The sequence below is a fragment of the Arachis hypogaea genome, chromosome 20 (assembly GCF_003086295.3).
Source record: "Arachis hypogaea cultivar Tifrunner chromosome 20, arahy.Tifrunner.gnm2.J5K5, whole genome shotgun sequence".
Classification (NCBI taxonomy): Eukaryota; Viridiplantae; Streptophyta; class Magnoliopsida; order Fabales; family Fabaceae; genus Arachis; species Arachis hypogaea.
This window is the reverse complement of record NC_092055.1, coordinates 110458965-110475862: the sequence shown is the minus strand read 5'-3', so window position 1 is coordinate 110475862 and position 16898 is coordinate 110458965. Positions and strand designations below refer to the sequence as shown.

The 16898-nt window shown below is 36.0% G+C and overlaps 1 pseudogene; it reads left to right on the top strand.

The window, feature by feature from the left end:
• The first annotated feature begins 5614 nt into the window (after positions 1-5614).
• Positions 5615-8199, top strand: LOC112782445 (actin-7-like; annotated as a pseudogene).
• The last annotated feature ends 8699 nt before the right edge of the window (positions 8200-16898 follow it).

Genomic DNA, 16898 nt, shown 5'->3' with positions numbered 1-16898 from the left:
TCACTTTGGAGTTCCATTTTGGTGTAAGGCTTGTAAGCACCTTGGTCACAATTTGTTTATCATTGTATTTTGTGCCAAGCATGCTTAGGTTGTTGAAGATCTTGGAGAGTCTTTCAAGAGCTTCTTCAATGCTCTCTTCATCTTTCATTTTAAAATTTTCCCATTCATGAACCAACATAAATACCTTTGATTCTTTAACGTGGTCGGTTCCTTCGTAAGTGATTTGGAGTTTATCCCAAATCTCTTTAGCGGTTTCACATGTAGAGATCTTCATATAATCATGCTCGTTAAGTGCACAATGAATGAAGTTGATGGCTTTATCATTCATTGCCACTTTCTTCCAATCATCGTCACTATATTCATCTTCTCCTTTCGGTACTTGCTTTGAGACGGAGACTTCTCCTTCTTTAGCGCTTGTTGTCTTTGTTGGAATGTTATTTCCATTCTCAATCACTTTCCAAATTCTCACATCTTGAGAACGGATCCAAATTCTCATCTTATTTTTCCATAGAGTCTTTGTTCGCTAGGGGGTCTCGCTTGGTTCCTTCCGTTTTGTTGTTGTTAGCTTGGCTTGCCATGATTTTTCCCTTGCGGTTGTCTTACAAGGGTTACCTCTGTGCCCACTGTGCTCCTTGCACACTTCTCAGAGGGGGGTGACTTGGTATTGCAGAACGCTTATCTTTTGGAAGTTAAAAGACCATACACCAGTGTATTGTCTAGTATTTTTTCCAAAGCTTAACTCCTGCTAGCCATTATAGGAGCTTTTACTTTCCAATGACACCACGCTCATTGCTCACGCTTTTCACCTTCGGACTTAGCTACTCCTAGTACTTACGAGCTACTTTTCGTCACATTTTTTGCTCAAGTGCATTTGGAGTGAGTTGGAGGGCACGCTTTTGAGTGGTTCGGCACATCCTTGTCTAAGTCCACTTTCTTCCTACAATCGCTATTGAGAAGTTCCACTATTGCCCAAGCTTCAAGGCGCTCGCGCAAAACCTTTACAACCGACGTCCTTAGTTTCTAACACCTCACGGTATATGCATCACCCTCGTATACTAACCCACCTCCACTTAGAGAACCTTCTCTAAGCATTTGCTTGAGTACTTAGTATACGTCTCTTTGGTATTTCCTCACCGACTAATAGTGTTTATAACCTGACTCATCCCCTTGGAGATCCACACCCAATTTACCAAGTGTTACAAGAAACCAATCTCAAAGAATTGTTGAGCATGAATGAGTACTCTCTAGAGCAGTGTAATGATTCCAAGTTTAGCACTATTGAACCAATTGTATTGCTCTCCAAAATCAATTGTGTATTATAACACCTTAAAAATGTGTAGAATGAAAGATATGAAAGAAGATAGTTTGGCCAAAACTCCTACACGTATATGAAATAAGGCTTCAATCATCTCTTTATAGACTTCCCCCTTAGAAAGTTGGGCGAGTTATGGGATGGAGCCCTTTTGTCAAAACTGCCGTTTTTTATGTTTTTGATCTTTGCATGATGCATACCTTTGCTATCCTGCTGTTCTTTGAAGCTGAAATTTGATTTTCGCTGGTTGCTCGCTGCAAACATCTTTGCATCGATGCCAAAAGTCGTTTCGGCATGCTTTGCATCGATGCCAAGATAAGTGTGCTCGATGCAAACCTTAAAGAATGGCTTAAAATCACTTCAAAATACTTAGGATTGATCTCAAACTTGTTGGAGTCAATTCCTATGCTTTTGTACCTTTGAAACAAGTTTTTAAACCATTTGGCTAGCATCGAATTGCAAGATGTGCATCAAAACATTTTGTGAGTGTGTGTTGAGAGATTTAGCAATTGGTTCTTAACAAGAAGTTACCTAAGTCCTAAAACACTATACTTGTCTTCAAATGTTGTGGACTTGAGTTTCTTGTTGTTGTTGTGTTGCTTTCAACTCTTCATTCCTCAACGTTGAATGTTAGTTGATCTTTCAACATGCTTGTTCATTCAAGTTGTTTGTTGGTTTGTCTTTCATGTCGTTTGTTGGTTTGTCATTCATCAAAACCTACAAATACAAACTTCGCATACAAGCAACATGATTTACAATTAACACCAAAACCATAGGATATGTCACATGCAATACAATCTGATAAATCGGAGGGAAAATTAATGAAAAAAAAAGAACGAGATGATTCTAGAAAACAAAGCACTAAGAAAAAGGAGAGTTTTGGAGAGAGAAATTGAGAAGTATGAAGATAACCTGAGGAAAATTAGAGCTGAACCTAAGCACTACCGTCTTGGCTGAGGATTGCTGCAGAGGAGAGGTGGTTGCCTTCAAGTTGCTCTAGCACCTGCAAAAAAATAGACAACAAAGAAAAAATATCTACGATCACTTATCTCCTTGTATGATTATAGTTTAAACTAACTTCATGTAAGCTAATTAAAAAAGAAAACACACCATCCAATAAGCACAAATACTTATATTTGTATGGACTTACTTCTGGCTCTCAATTATAGGTACACAAGCAAGAACAAATTCACAGAATAACTCTAAAAATTTCATATGCCTCCGATATATTTTGTTCTCAAATGATATGCTCCACCTATTTAAATCAATGCAATCAAACAAACAGCAAAGAAAATGAAGAGTGAGCTAATATTGAAATAAAATTAACAAGCGTTATGAAACACATATGCCAATTTCCAGAGTACTATCAAGCCATTCTCATATGCCATCAATCGTCTGCAAGATGATGGTTTTATTGAATCAATAAACAAACATACCTTATGCAAAAAGTTAAGTTCTATTATTACAAACACATATTCTACATACACACCTTTTCATTGGTTTTCTGTATTGTAATTTGTAATTGCAAATAATTAGCATAATTAACACTTAAGAGAGCCAAAATGGATACTGGATAACTGGATGCTTCAATTTACACAAGAAGTATATCATCATAGATTTTAGGCATTCAAGTTATCTAAATGCATCAAGGACAAAATTTTAAGGTCGTAAGTCTGAATAAGATCCCATAGCAATTTGACCTTTATGTTGATTGATTCAACTTACTTATATTTTTTATATAAAAATTTTGCTTAACTATCCCTAACCAATTTACTCTGCAGACTGGAAGGACAGGGTAAATTAAGCTAGCACTTCATCATAACCCACAAAACCCTCAAGTAAACAGGCAGATTGGCAGATTGCAACTACTTTGAATGAGTGCAAACATTATTAAGAGAGTAAAAGCTTTATATTCTTCTTGCTTTCTATGTTCTCTACCTTTATCTTGAATTATATGTACACTGAATTCCGGTGTCCATGTTGTAAAACACCAAAAAGATATACCAAGTAATTTGACTCACTTTAAATTGAAGAATCCTCACTTATAATTCATTTCCAAACAACAAAATGGTCAAGAAAACTTAGTTGTCCCCTTAAAACATGAATTAAATATACTGCATTCAAATTTTGTAAAAGAAATTTCGTGATAATTCAATTTTGTTTTGTCACTTCCCGTGCCTTAAATCCTATTTGCAAATTTTTTAAACTCTAAAATCCACCCACGACTCAAATTCAGAATAAACCTAAAAAAAATGATAATACAATAGAAAGACCACTAGCACAGCCTTCGAAAGTCAAGATTACCTAATATTTGTGTCATGTAAATTCTATTAAAATACAAGGAAATCAATTAGAGAAACTCTTATAATAATTTCTAGTGTTACCTGTTTCCATTGGAATAAGGCAGAGGAAGAACCTTGATCACTGAAATTGGTCTTTTCAAGAACAGAATCAGTAAGTAAAAGGTGAGAGAAGTGGGAAAAATCACCCGAGAGTGGTGAAAACACCTCTTTAAAAGAGCTTATTAAGAAATAAGAAGTGACATTGTTGATGATGACGATGATGAAGATCAAATAATCATTCAATAACCCAACAATTACAACACAGCAACAAACTTACAAGAACATTTGAACAAAAATTTTAGAAATTAAAAGGAAGAAGAAAACCGAGCATTCAGCAACCAGAGCAAAATTAAAAGGAAGAAGCGGGAGGCGAAGAATTGAAAGCAGGGACACTAACCTTCGACGGAGAACGACGACAACCGGCGAGACGACGGCAAGAGCAGAGACGACAGCAAGCAGTGACCCGACGGCGAGCTGCTCCAACCCACGAACAGAGAAGCCAGCGAGGATGGGGACGACGTGCCAAGCTACCTGGGTTCCGGACAGGGGTAAGAGAAGAAGCGGAAGTGCTGAGCACCTGGGGACGTAGCGGCAAAGAACCTAGGGTTAGGGTTTTGCCGTTTTGGTTTGGGACTTTCACTACTTTGCTTCAGAGGGGGGCACGAATGATTAGGGGAATTGGAGAAGATGAAGAACGATTGATTTTTTGTTTTTTTTATATGTTTTTGTTTTGTTGTTTAAATTATTTGAAACTATAAAATTAGGATTAATTGAATTCTAAAATTTGATTAATTTAAAAGGATATTTTATCTAATCAAATAAAGTAAGGATATTTAAGACTTTTTTATAAAATTAAATAAAAAATATATTTTTATTTTTATTTTTATTAAAGGAGTGTATTAGTAAAGTGGTAATATAATAAATAAGAGAGTTGTTCCACTTGATGATCATATCTTGAATTGTTAAATCTTAAATGTTAAGGTTTATTTTATGATTATATTTCTATTCTTTAATAAATTAATTCATCTTGTTATTCTTTTCATTCTAAATTATAATAATATTCAATAGAAACAACTCCGTGCATGACGCTAGTTATTAAATTTGTTTATTATCTAACTAAAGGGGTTTAACAATGTGGGTTTTCAATTTTATATTGAATAAACTATCAAAATTGTCATGGAATAATTAATTTGTTGACAAAATACTTTCCCAAATTTGTTAATCACAAAAATAACCTCAGAATATTTTAAAACGAAACAAAAGTTTACAACTATATATATATATATATATATATATATATATATATATATATATATATATATATTCAGAAAGAGTTTTAGAGATAATTTTTGATATAATTTTTTACAAGTATAGTTAAAAAAATGATATACTACTTCATTCTTAAATTTTGATTATTTTATGTTAAATGAATATTTTTTTTAAAATTGAAAAAATTTAAAGATCTTATCTCGGTCTATTTTTTGTGTGTACTTTTTAAATAATTATCTTAATACTCCTAGAAAATTTTCATATCAAATACACAAGAAATTTTTTAAATACAAATTATTTATTATTTATAAAAATTTTTTTTTTGAATATTTTTGTTATATTTTTCAATATTTTAAAACTATTTTTATGTTTAAAAAATTTGAAGAGCACATATATAACGAATTTAATAAGGGAATTTCTTTAATAAATATCGAAGAATAAAGTTAAATAAAAAACAGAAATTATAACTAGATTTTTTTTTTAAAATATGCGTTACATATGATGTTTTTGTTTTAGCTTTTTTAATTTTTTTTCTATTATAAAAAACAATGTTTGCTTTGCATTTTGCACCCCAACTTTGCTTACTATTCAGGATTGAAAATGAAATAGCATTTCCCATTTGATAATTCCACGGCAAGTTCCAAGTGCTTACACTACCCGAGTATATATATACTTATCTCTTTCACCCGTCATCTCTCTCGTCATTTTGATACTCCGTTTTCCCGTGGAGAGAAGAGAGCGACAGAGTGCATAGTCATAGCCGTCGTCCTCTGCTTCTTCTCGGTGCTTGGCTTTCGTTATCATCCTTTCCAGTTCATCTCCTCTATTCTCTCTCTCAAGGTATTCATTTCATTTCACCTTTTTCTACCGCTTCTGTTCCAACTCTGCTTAATTGTTCTTACTTCACTTTAATTTTTAGTTGTATATCGTAGCTTCTCTGCATAGTAAGCTTTCTCTCGCTGCTTTACTTTCGATCTCCGTCCACTCATCGTTGGATTTGATAACGGGGATTCATTTGACTTGATCTGAAATTCTTCATAAATGAAGGTCAAACAGGATTCTGGAAGAGACGTTGTTGATCTATAAATTGTGTGATGCATATAGTGTTCCACTGCTTTGATACGATCTTATACTTTAGAGATCTAGGATCTGCTTAAACTTGACTTATTTGTTTGATTTGGATAGCTGATGTGCTTGTTTACCTTAACCTCGATTTTCTGGTCTGGTGTTATATTCAAAGCGATTCTGGTTGTTTTTATTTGTTGGCCGGCTCATATTTTAATTTAATTTAGTTTTTTATTATAGATCTTTCGTTAGGTAGAACATCATTTGGTAATTGAAGTAATTTAAGGTTTTCTATGTCTTAATGGAGATGCTTAGCATTATAACTTCCAAATTTTTCAGTTATCTTTCTATTATTGTGTAGGTCTTAATCTTATGGTAGTAAAATTTTCCATTTCCCTGATTTTCCCCTTATTTTCTATAGGATGATTAATTTATACTAAGCTGATAAGTGTTTGAAGTAAACGTATTCTTTGATGGTTATCTAGCAGGTTCATATTCATAAAAGATGGCAGACGGTGAGGATATTCAGCCCCTTGTCTGCGACAATGGAACTGGAATGGTGAAGGTTAGTACTGAGTAGGTTTTTTTATGTTTGCATCTGTATATATTAGTCTTGGTTTCTTTAATGATTTAGCTATTTTAATCTCATCTGTGCAGGCAGGATTTGCTGGCGATGATGCGCCCAGGGCTGTGTTTCCTAGTATTGTTGGCCGACCTCGCCATACTGGTGTTATGGTTGGGATGGGTCAAAAGGATGCCTATGTAGGTGATGAAGCCCAATCCAAAAGAGGTATTCTTACTCTAAAGTACCCTATTGAGCATGGTATAGTCAGCAACTGGGATGACATGGAAAAGATCTGGCATCATACATTCTACAATGAATTGCGTGTTGCTCCTGAGGAGCACCCTGTGCTTCTAACGGAGGCTCCTCTCAACCCAAAGGCCAACAGAGAAAGATGACCCAAATCATGTTTGAGACCTTCAATGTTCCCGCCATGTATGTAGCCATCCAAGCTGTTCTCTCCCTCTATGCAAGTGGTCGCACAACTGGTTTGTATTTCTAGAATCTGTCTTGGTTAATTTGTTTTTCATCACATGATTATGTGCCTCAATCAAATCCTCCAAACAGGTATTGTTCTGGACTCTGGTGATGGTGTAAGTCACACTGTACCAATCTATGAGGGGTATGCACTTCCACATGCCATCCTTCGATTGGATCTTGCAGGGCGTGATTTAACTGACTCTCTGATGAAGATCCTCACCGAGAGAGGGTACATGTTCACCACCTCAGCTGAGCGGGAAATTGTCCGTGACATAAAGGAGAAGCTTGCATATGTTGCCTTAGATTATGAGCAAGAACTTGAGACGGCAAAGAGCAGTTCTGCAGTTGAGAAGAACTATGAGCTTCCTGATGGACAAGTCATCACAATTGGAGCTGAGAGATTCCGTTGTCCAGAAGTTCTTTTCCAGCCATCTATGATTGGAATGGAAGCTGCTGGAATCCATGAAACCACCTACAACTCTATCATGAAGTGTGATGTTGATATCAGGAAGGATCTGTATGGCAACATTGTTCTTAGTGGTGGGTCTCCATGTTCCCTGGTATCGCCGATCGTATGAGCAAGGAGATTACTGCGCTTGCACCTAGCAGCATGAAGATCAAGGTTGTGGCTCCACCAGAGAGGAAGTATAGTGTCTGGATAGGAGGATCAATCCTTGCATCTCTCAGCACCTTCCAACAGGTAATTCCCTCTCTTTTTATACTCAATGTCAGCACTTTGTTTGTGTTGTATTCCTATTACCTTGTAGATTGATCCCTAAAATGGGCTTTGGTTTTGCAGATGTGGATATCCAAGGGTGAATATGATGAGTCTGGCCCATCCATCGTCCACAGGAAGTGCTTCTAAGTTAAAACTGTAGTTTTAATCGTGAGTTTTTTTTGGTTGCTCTTTTCGTGTCTGTCAGGTTATGTGAACCATGTTGCGTGGTTAGGATTGTTGGAGGGCTACGTTGTAAGCCAGATGTATCATATTTTTATTTGCGGCCATCTGCCAGATATGGCGGTTTGTGGATGTGTTTAAGTAGGTTGTCTTTTTAGCAGAGGAGTCTTTGTGATGCTTATTTTATTTTATTTTATTTTTTATTTTTGGCTTTTCCCCCTTATTTAAAAGTTTACGTTTGAAGGATTTTTGGTCCTCGAAACATTTACTATATTTCTCTTGCGAATTCTTGTAACATTATCACACCAGTAGTTCACGCTCGTAAATTTCCGCTGGATTTTATGCCTGAATTAATTGCTGGAATTTTACTATTTGCCTGAAGGTGAGAGAAATTGGAAGAAAATAGATTGATGGAGACGAAAATTACACTACTACTAGTATTAAAGGATTTAGGGTGTTTGAGGACGGTAAAGAATTAAATTTATTTCAAGTATTTTTAATGAAAAAAATTTAAGAGTTAGTAGAATTTATTATTTTTTATTAATATTTTGTCATTAGTCTAATTTTTTAGTTTGGTAATTTAATAATATATGTTTATTCAATACTTTTAAATATTGTTAGATAATTATTGATTAAAAATAATAAATTTTATTAGTAGGCTAATATTCTTCATTTTTAATTATTTACTTTTTTTAAATAGTTTATTATGTGATAATTAATTTATGTTTGAACAGTTTCATTGCTGATTTTTTTTTTGTCCCAGATTGGTGTAAAAGGCTTCAAGAACTTTGTTAATTATCTCTGCTTGTTTTATACTAGCCTTTGCAAAGAGAATTAGATCATCAGCAAAGTAAACGTGAGAGAAAGAGCTGACCCATCCCTATTCAAACAGAATGGTTTTTCAAATCCCAAATTAATCGCGGTCTCAATAAGATGAGAGTCTTTTCATGCAGAGTACAAAAATATAAGGAGAAATAGGATCACTTTGATGAATATCTCTAGGGGGAAGGAATTCTTTCAAAGTTTTTCCAAAAAGAATCCTCATTTTTAGGAATGCAAGTACAAATTAATTCAGTGATGTGAGAAGGGAGTCCAATATCACAGAGAATTTTTTTGATGAAGCTCAATTTTAATCTATCATACATTTTCTCAAAGTTGATTTTGATGGTCATCCAATCTTTAGAACTTTGCCTGTTCTTGATAGAGTGAATGATTTTTTGGGTTATAATAATATTATCAAAACTCCGCCGTTTAGGTACAAAACTACATTGAGTAGGATTCACCAATTTATCCATAACCTTCTTTAATTTGTTCTCAAGAGTTTTACTGAGTACCCTATAAGAGACATTGCACATGTTGATTGGCCTCATCTACTTCAGATTTAACACAGGTTCAACCTTTGGAATGAAAGTGAGAAAAGTGTCATTAATCAGCTTGCAAAGATCAGGTCCCACATTATTCCATTGATTCTGATAAAACACAGTTTGAATACCATCAATATCTAGAGCATTCAAACTTTTCATTTTAAAAATAGACTTTTTAATTTCTATACGAGAGATAGGCCTACCAATAAGTTGTAACTCTTTCTGAGATAAAGGAAGAAAGGAGTCTTTGAGAATAAAGGTGGCATCTAGGGAATCATTTGAGTAAAGATTAGAGTAGAACACAGTGGCCATATTTTCTAAAGCATTTTTACCAAACACCTAGTTACTATCAATATCTTGGAAAGACCCAATCCTATTTCTTCTTCGTCTGGCAATGGTGGTACCATAGAAATATTTGGTATTTCGATCTCCGAACTCTATCTACTTGCATCTAGACTTCTAGAACTAGAGGATCTCTTCGTGGAGAAGATTTTCTTCATACTTTTGCCAAAGATCGGATTAAAGATTCTAAAGAAAAAATATGTTACTGAAATTCATACTAGTTGTAGTCCCATGTAGCATCCTAATAATAATTTTACTCTCTCTTTTGTGAACGTTACCAAAAGTATTAGAATTTCAATTCCTCGGAGAATTTGGAAAGTTTCGATACAATCAGACCAAGAATTTAAAAACCTCCAATTAGAACTAACCATATTAGAAAAATCTAAATGCATTAGCCAGGCTGCTTAAAATCTAAAAGGAGGCCTCCCTAAATTATTGTGAACATTAGACTTAAATTGGAGACACAGAACTGAGTGACCAGACTTGAATTTTGGCAAGTGCATAATCTTAGAATCAGAGAAACAGGTCAGCCACGCCAAATGACCAAGACCATGATCCAAGCGTTCCACCAAATCCCCCTTCTCCAAGTAAACGACCATTCATAAAAACCTAAATCAAGAATACCACAAACAGAAACACAAGATTGAAACTCAACACAAGTATTTCTATTATCATTGGTACCACCTCTACGATTTAAATCCTGAGTATTTCTATTATCATTGGTGTCACTAAAAAACTACAACTACTAAGCATGCAAGAAAATCACAAAGAAGAAGAAGCCACACAGACAAGGAGAAGAGGGAAGAAAAAATCCTAACCTTGAAGTAGAACTAGCAGAAAATACAGTAAGAAGCACCTATAAAGCTTTGGAAGTACCAATACAATGATAGAAGAAAGTTCTTGAAGGCAAAAAGACGCAATAGAAGCAATGTGAAGAAGATGAAGAATTTCTGGAAAACAAGGAAATAGAAAAACTTGGAAGAAACGAAAAGAAGAAAGAGAAGAATGTAAGCAAATATATATGGAAGTGAAGAGCAATAAAGTAAATTTATTGGGTTTTAAATGCTGTGCACAGTTAAAAAAAAACTAAAAAAGTGCACGAACAATTACAAAAAGATGAAGCGACAATTCAATTGAATCACATCAAGTCAACTGACTATGTTCCAATCACGTCGAGAAGACCGACCTATGAAAAACACTAAAATGAGACACTTGTACAACCTCTCAACAAACTAATTAGAAGATGACAATATAACTTGCTTACTCAAAGATCGACTTATGAAAATTTGAACTCGAGTAGGGGCACTATTCATACCCTGACCCAAAGATAAAAGTCAGGTAAGGAGTACAAAAGTCCAACAGATCCATCCTGATTGTGTTGGTTAGACACATGGGTCAGTCTACCCAATATGCTCGGGACACAGGTTCTACAACCTGCGCACCGACCCGACTTGCATGGCAAGTAAAACCTTGTTAAGCATGACTTCGAATGCTATTCATAGCTCAGTCACCACCATGACGTGGGATAACTTCCCTAAAATTAAGGAAGAAACTACCTACCACCGTAAGTGAAAATATACAGGAATGATGCTCAAGTCATCACCTACCTCTATAAATACCTCATCAAATTCAAGTATTTCTCAATCCTAATTCACTTAAGCCTGCTTAAAACTCTTGTTAGCTTAAGCATCGAAATTCCTTGTAGGTACTCCCTACCATCATACGCTCAAGGACGATGGACAGTTTCACCCCTCTGGTGAACGAGTCGCAACCTTCATCCAAAGTAGTTTGGGCCTCACGTCTAGGCTGATAGAGTATAATTAGGATCAATTAAATCAATTAGCATTATTTGGCATATCTGTATATTTATCATGGATATTACGCTTTTATTGTTTTGATTCTTCTAGCACCTATATATACACTTGTACATTGTATCATTTAACTCACTCAATAATACACCATACTTTTCCTAGTTTAGTCTCTTGTTTCTAACATGGTATCAGAGCATAGGTTATTTTTTTCCAAGAAAAATCGTTCTTAGCCTTTCATGTTTTCTTCTTCCGGCAGCCTCTTTCTACCCGTTTTCGATCTTTTTTCCGACGTTTTTCTTTGTCAATGACCACATCATTCTCTTCGTCTCATCGTCCTGAGTCCAACGAGCCCAACCACGTCACCGAAAATTCCCTGAAGCACCGCCGTTGCAAGCTCCCTGCCCGCCAATACCTCTTCTCCCTTCCAGACGCATCCAGAACTGTTGATTTGTGTCCAAGATCAACGCTCCAGAATCATCCACATGTCGAAGATGCGTTGCCTCAGTCAACCGGCTCATCTCCCTGACCCGATCCGACGCCATCTCCGCGCTCCATCTCACCACCGTGTCATCCTTGACGTGTCTTCTTCCTCCAATCAGGCCACGTCATGTATCCTCCCCTTCTGACGTGGCGGACAGTTGGACCCTCTCTAAGGTTTTTTGGTGAGCTCCGATGCACCACTATTTCGTGATACATTTTAGGCTGAATTGAGTGAATTTTATCTATTATTCTCACACTTATTCATAGAATTCGCATGTTTTACATTTTCCTTCCTAATTTTGTGCTATGATTGAAAACATGCTTCTTTGGCCTTAAATTTGCTAATTTTAATCCTCTCTTATTACCATTCGATGCCGTGATATGTGAGTTAAGTGATTTCAGGTTTTCCAGGGCAGGAATGGCTTAGAGGATGGAAAGGAAGCATGCAAAAGTGGAAGGAACACAAGAAGTTAAGGTTTTGAGAAGCTGGCAGCGACGCGCACGGGTGGACGACGCGTACGCGTGACGAGTGTCACGTGCTGCAATTTAGAGAAAATGCTAGGGGCAATTTCTGGGCTGCTTTGGACCTAGTTTCAGGCTCAAAAATACTGATTAGAGACTACAGAGTGAAGCTGGAAGGGAAAATCAATCATTCACAACATTCATTTACAATTTTAGGTTTTAGATGTAGTTTTCTAGAGAGAGAGGCTCTCTCCTCTCTCTAGGTTTTAGGGTTTTTAGTATTGTTTCTTCTCAATTTTAGAATTCTACCTTGGTTTAATTTAGTTTTTTTTCTACTTTTATTTGTTCTAGTACTTTAGTTCATCTACTTCTCTTGTTGATTTCTCTATTTTTCCAATTTAATTTATGAACTCCTCATGTTAGATTCAATTTTCATATTAATGCAATTTATGTTGTCATGTTTATGATTGCTTTCTTAATTTGTTGTTATTGTTTCCTCTTGCAATTGTTAGGCTTAGCTTTTGCTATATCTTGTTGGTTTCTATGTTTTTATGTTATGCCTTCCAAGTGTTTGATAAAATGCTTGGTTGGGTTTTAATTTAGATTTCTATGTTCTTAACTTGGGTTGATCAATTAGAGACTCTTGAGTTATCAAAATTCTTTTGTTGATTGGTAATTGAGATTGCCGATTAGTTTGAACTCCACCAAAGCTAGTCTCTCACTATGAGTTGACTAGGACTTGTGAATTCAAGTTAATTGTGTGCACTTGACCTTCCTCCATTGGTTAGAGGTTAACAAAGTGAAGGCAATTCACATTTACCATCACATTTGATGATGATAATAAGGATAGGACTTCTAAATCTCAATCCTTGCTAAGAGCTTTCTTAGTTATTAGTTTATTTTCTTGTCATTTACATTCCTTGTTCAACATTTAAAAACCCCAAAAATACTTTTCCATAACCAATAGTAACATACTTCCCCGCAATTCCTTGAGAGACGACACGAGGTTTAAATACTTCGGTTTATTTTTATTGGGTTTGTATTGTGACAAACAAATTAATTTTTGATTGAGGTTTAATTGTCAGTTTAGACTATACTTGCAATGCGATATTTTTGTGAAAATATTTATCGACATTTTTCCTCTGTCAAGCTCTTTTCAATTTTGGCCTCCGTTTTCTCGATTCTGCCCCAATTTTGCTGTTTCTTCTCTTTCTTGTCTTTGTATCTACTATCATGGAAAAGTCAGATGTTTTTGCTGCCACAAACAGAAAGGATACATTTTGTCGCAATTGTAACCGTTTTGAACACCTCTTCTCAGATTGTCCTTCTATTGAATGTCGAAAATACAAACAGAAATGTCACATTTGCTCCAATTGTCTAACACTATTCTGCCATTATTCCAAGCTCTTGGGACACTTAATTACTACCTGTCCTACTCGCCCACAACATTCAGATCAGAACAAGTATCATTCTCGTTCCAACTACACTAATCAGAATATGCTTGCTTTTACTGCTGCTGTTACTGCTACTGAAATTCACCAACTTTGCTTCTTTCAATCCACCTTCTATCTCTTCATCCAATATTAAGTCTCTTCTTAAGCTACTTTTCTTCTTTTCTAGTAATATCTCTGCTACTCTTTCCACTCCTCCAGGTAATTCTAAATGGTATTTTAATTCTGGTTGCTTTAATCACATGTCTCCTTTGCGTCATCCTTTTTCATCTTTGCCTACCACCACAAATGCACCTTCTGTCAACACTGCTGATGGTTCCCTCTTGCATGTGACATATAAGAGTTTTACTTCACAGTCTAATCTAAATATGCCTGATACTTATTTTATTCTGAAATCAAACTTTAATCTTATCTCTATTGGTCAACTTGTTGAACTCAGTTTTGATGTTAATTTTTCTATTTCTGGTTATCGTGTGCAGGATCGTCGGATGGGACAAATCATCGGGACTGGACGTAAGGTCGGAAGATTGTTTGAGCTTGAGAATCTTCATATTCCTGTGTTATATCTCTGTGTTGTTTCTTCTCCATCTAACCTTCACTTGTGGCATCATCGTCTTGCCCACAGCTCTTTAGGAAAATTGTGTCCTCTTGTGTCTAAGGGTATTTTGGGTCAAGTTAATAATGAGTCTTTTGATTGCATTTCTTGTCAAACTGCCAAACAATCTGCTTTATCTTTTCACAATAATTCATCTCTTACTTGCTCTCCTTTTGATTTTATCCACTCTGATGTTTGAGCCCCACCCCCAATGATTCTATGGGAGGGACTCAATACTTTGTAGTTTTTATTGAAGATTATTCACGCTTTAATTGGGTTTATTTAATGACTAATCGCCATGAGCTACCTCAGATTTATATTAACTTTGTCGCTATGATTAAACTCAGTTCTCCAAGGTCATTAAAGATTTTTCGATGCGATAATGCTATGGAATACCGTGACTCCAAACTTTTAACTTTTATTGCTCAATAGGGTACTTTTTCTGAGTTTTCTTGTCTTGGTACGTCTCAACAAAATGGACGGGTTGAATGCAAACATCGTCACATTCTTGACTCTATTCGTGCAATGCTTATTTCTTCTTTGTGTCATGAGCATACTTGGGGTAAAGCTGTTCTTACTGTTATGCATGTTATCAATAGACTCCCTTCTTCTGTCCATGGTAACATTACTCCCTTTAAGTGTCTTTATCATACTTCTCTAAATTACAGTTCTCTTCGAATTTTTGGTTGTGTTTGTTTTGTTCTTCTTCTGCCTCATAAACTTGAACCTCGGGCTCGTATGTATTGTTTCCTTGGTTATGGCGCTGAACACAAGAGTTATCGTTGTTGGGATCCTCTTTCTAGATGTATTCGTATATATTGTCATGTTGTAATTTGGGAGCATCACATACTTTCTAAGTTCTCCTCGTTTGAGTCCATTCCTTCTACTCAGTCATCGTTTTTCATTAATTCCAATGTTGATTTTTTCCTAGTGATGATTCTACAGGATCTATCTTCAGTCAACCTCTCGAGCCTTCTACTCTTCCTCCTTCTCCATCTCCTGATGATTTCGGACCGGACGATGATCCTGCTTCTGCTGTCATGCCTCCTCCTTCCAATCATTCTTCTAGAATAAGAAATCCACCTTCCCATCTTCTTGATTATCATTGTTTTGCAGGAAGAAATTCAAGCACTTGAAAAAGCACACACTTGGAACTTGATTGATCCTCCTTCTGATCATGAAATTAAGGATAATAGATTGGTATACAAGATCAAGACTCACTCTGATGGTTCTATTAACCGTTATAAAGAACGATTAGTCGCTCAAGGATGTAAGCAAGAGTATGGTATTGATCATGAAGAGACTTTTGCTCTTGTTGCTCGTCTCGTATCTGTTCACGTTTTCCTTTCCATTACTGCGGTCAGAAAATGGTTTCTCAATCAGACGGATGTGAAGAATGCATTTCTTAATAGGGATTTGAAAAAGAAGGTCTATATGAAACAACTCTCGGGATATTCTTGTCCTTCTAGCAAATTCTGTCTCCTTCGTAAGGCACTTTATGGTCTTAAGCAAGCTCCTCGTGAATGGTTTGAAAAGTTTAGCACTATTATATACAATATCGGTTTCACTTGCAGCCCTCATGAGAATGCTCTCTTTATTCGTAAAAGTGAATGTGGGGTTGTTCTTCTACTTTTGTATGTTGATGACATGATCATTGTTGGAGATGATGTTGATGGTATCTCTGGTCTTAAAGCATCCCTTCACCACACTTTTGAGATGAAATATCTTGGTTCTCTCAAATGATGGTATCTATCTCTCTCAAGATAAGTGTGATTTTGATCTTTTTCTCGAGTCGAAATTACAGATAGTCGCACTGAGTATACCCTTCTTGAGTCTAATGTTCGATTTACTCCTATGGATGGCTCTGTTTTGGATAACCCTACTCTTTATCGATAGTTAGTTGGAGGTCTCATCTACTTGATTATCACATGACCAGACATCGCCTATCTAGTTCATGTTCTTAGCCAGTTCTTGTCAGCTCCTTGTACTACTCACTATGCTGCAATTCTTTGCATTCTTCGCTACATCAAAGACACTCTGTTTTATGGTCTTCATTTTTCTGCCCATTCATCCTTAACCCTTCAGGCATACTCAAATGCTGATTATGCTGGTGATCCCACTGACCGTCGTTCTACTATTGGTTATTATTTGTTTCTTGGTGACTCTCTCATTTCTTGGCGAGCCAAGAAACAAACGTTCACTGCTCGATTAAGCACCAAAGCTGAATATCGAGCTCTCACTAACACCATTGGTGAGGTTGTCTCGATTCATTGGCTTCTCGGATACTTGGGTTTTCCTCAATGATCCCCAACTAATGTTTATTGTGACAACCGTAGTGCTTATCAGATTGCTCATAATGATGTTTTTTATTAACGCATCAAACACATTGAGATTGATTGCCATTTTGTCTGGCAACGCCTTCTTATTGATGTTGTTCGTCTCGTAGCTGTTGGGACTCTGGATCA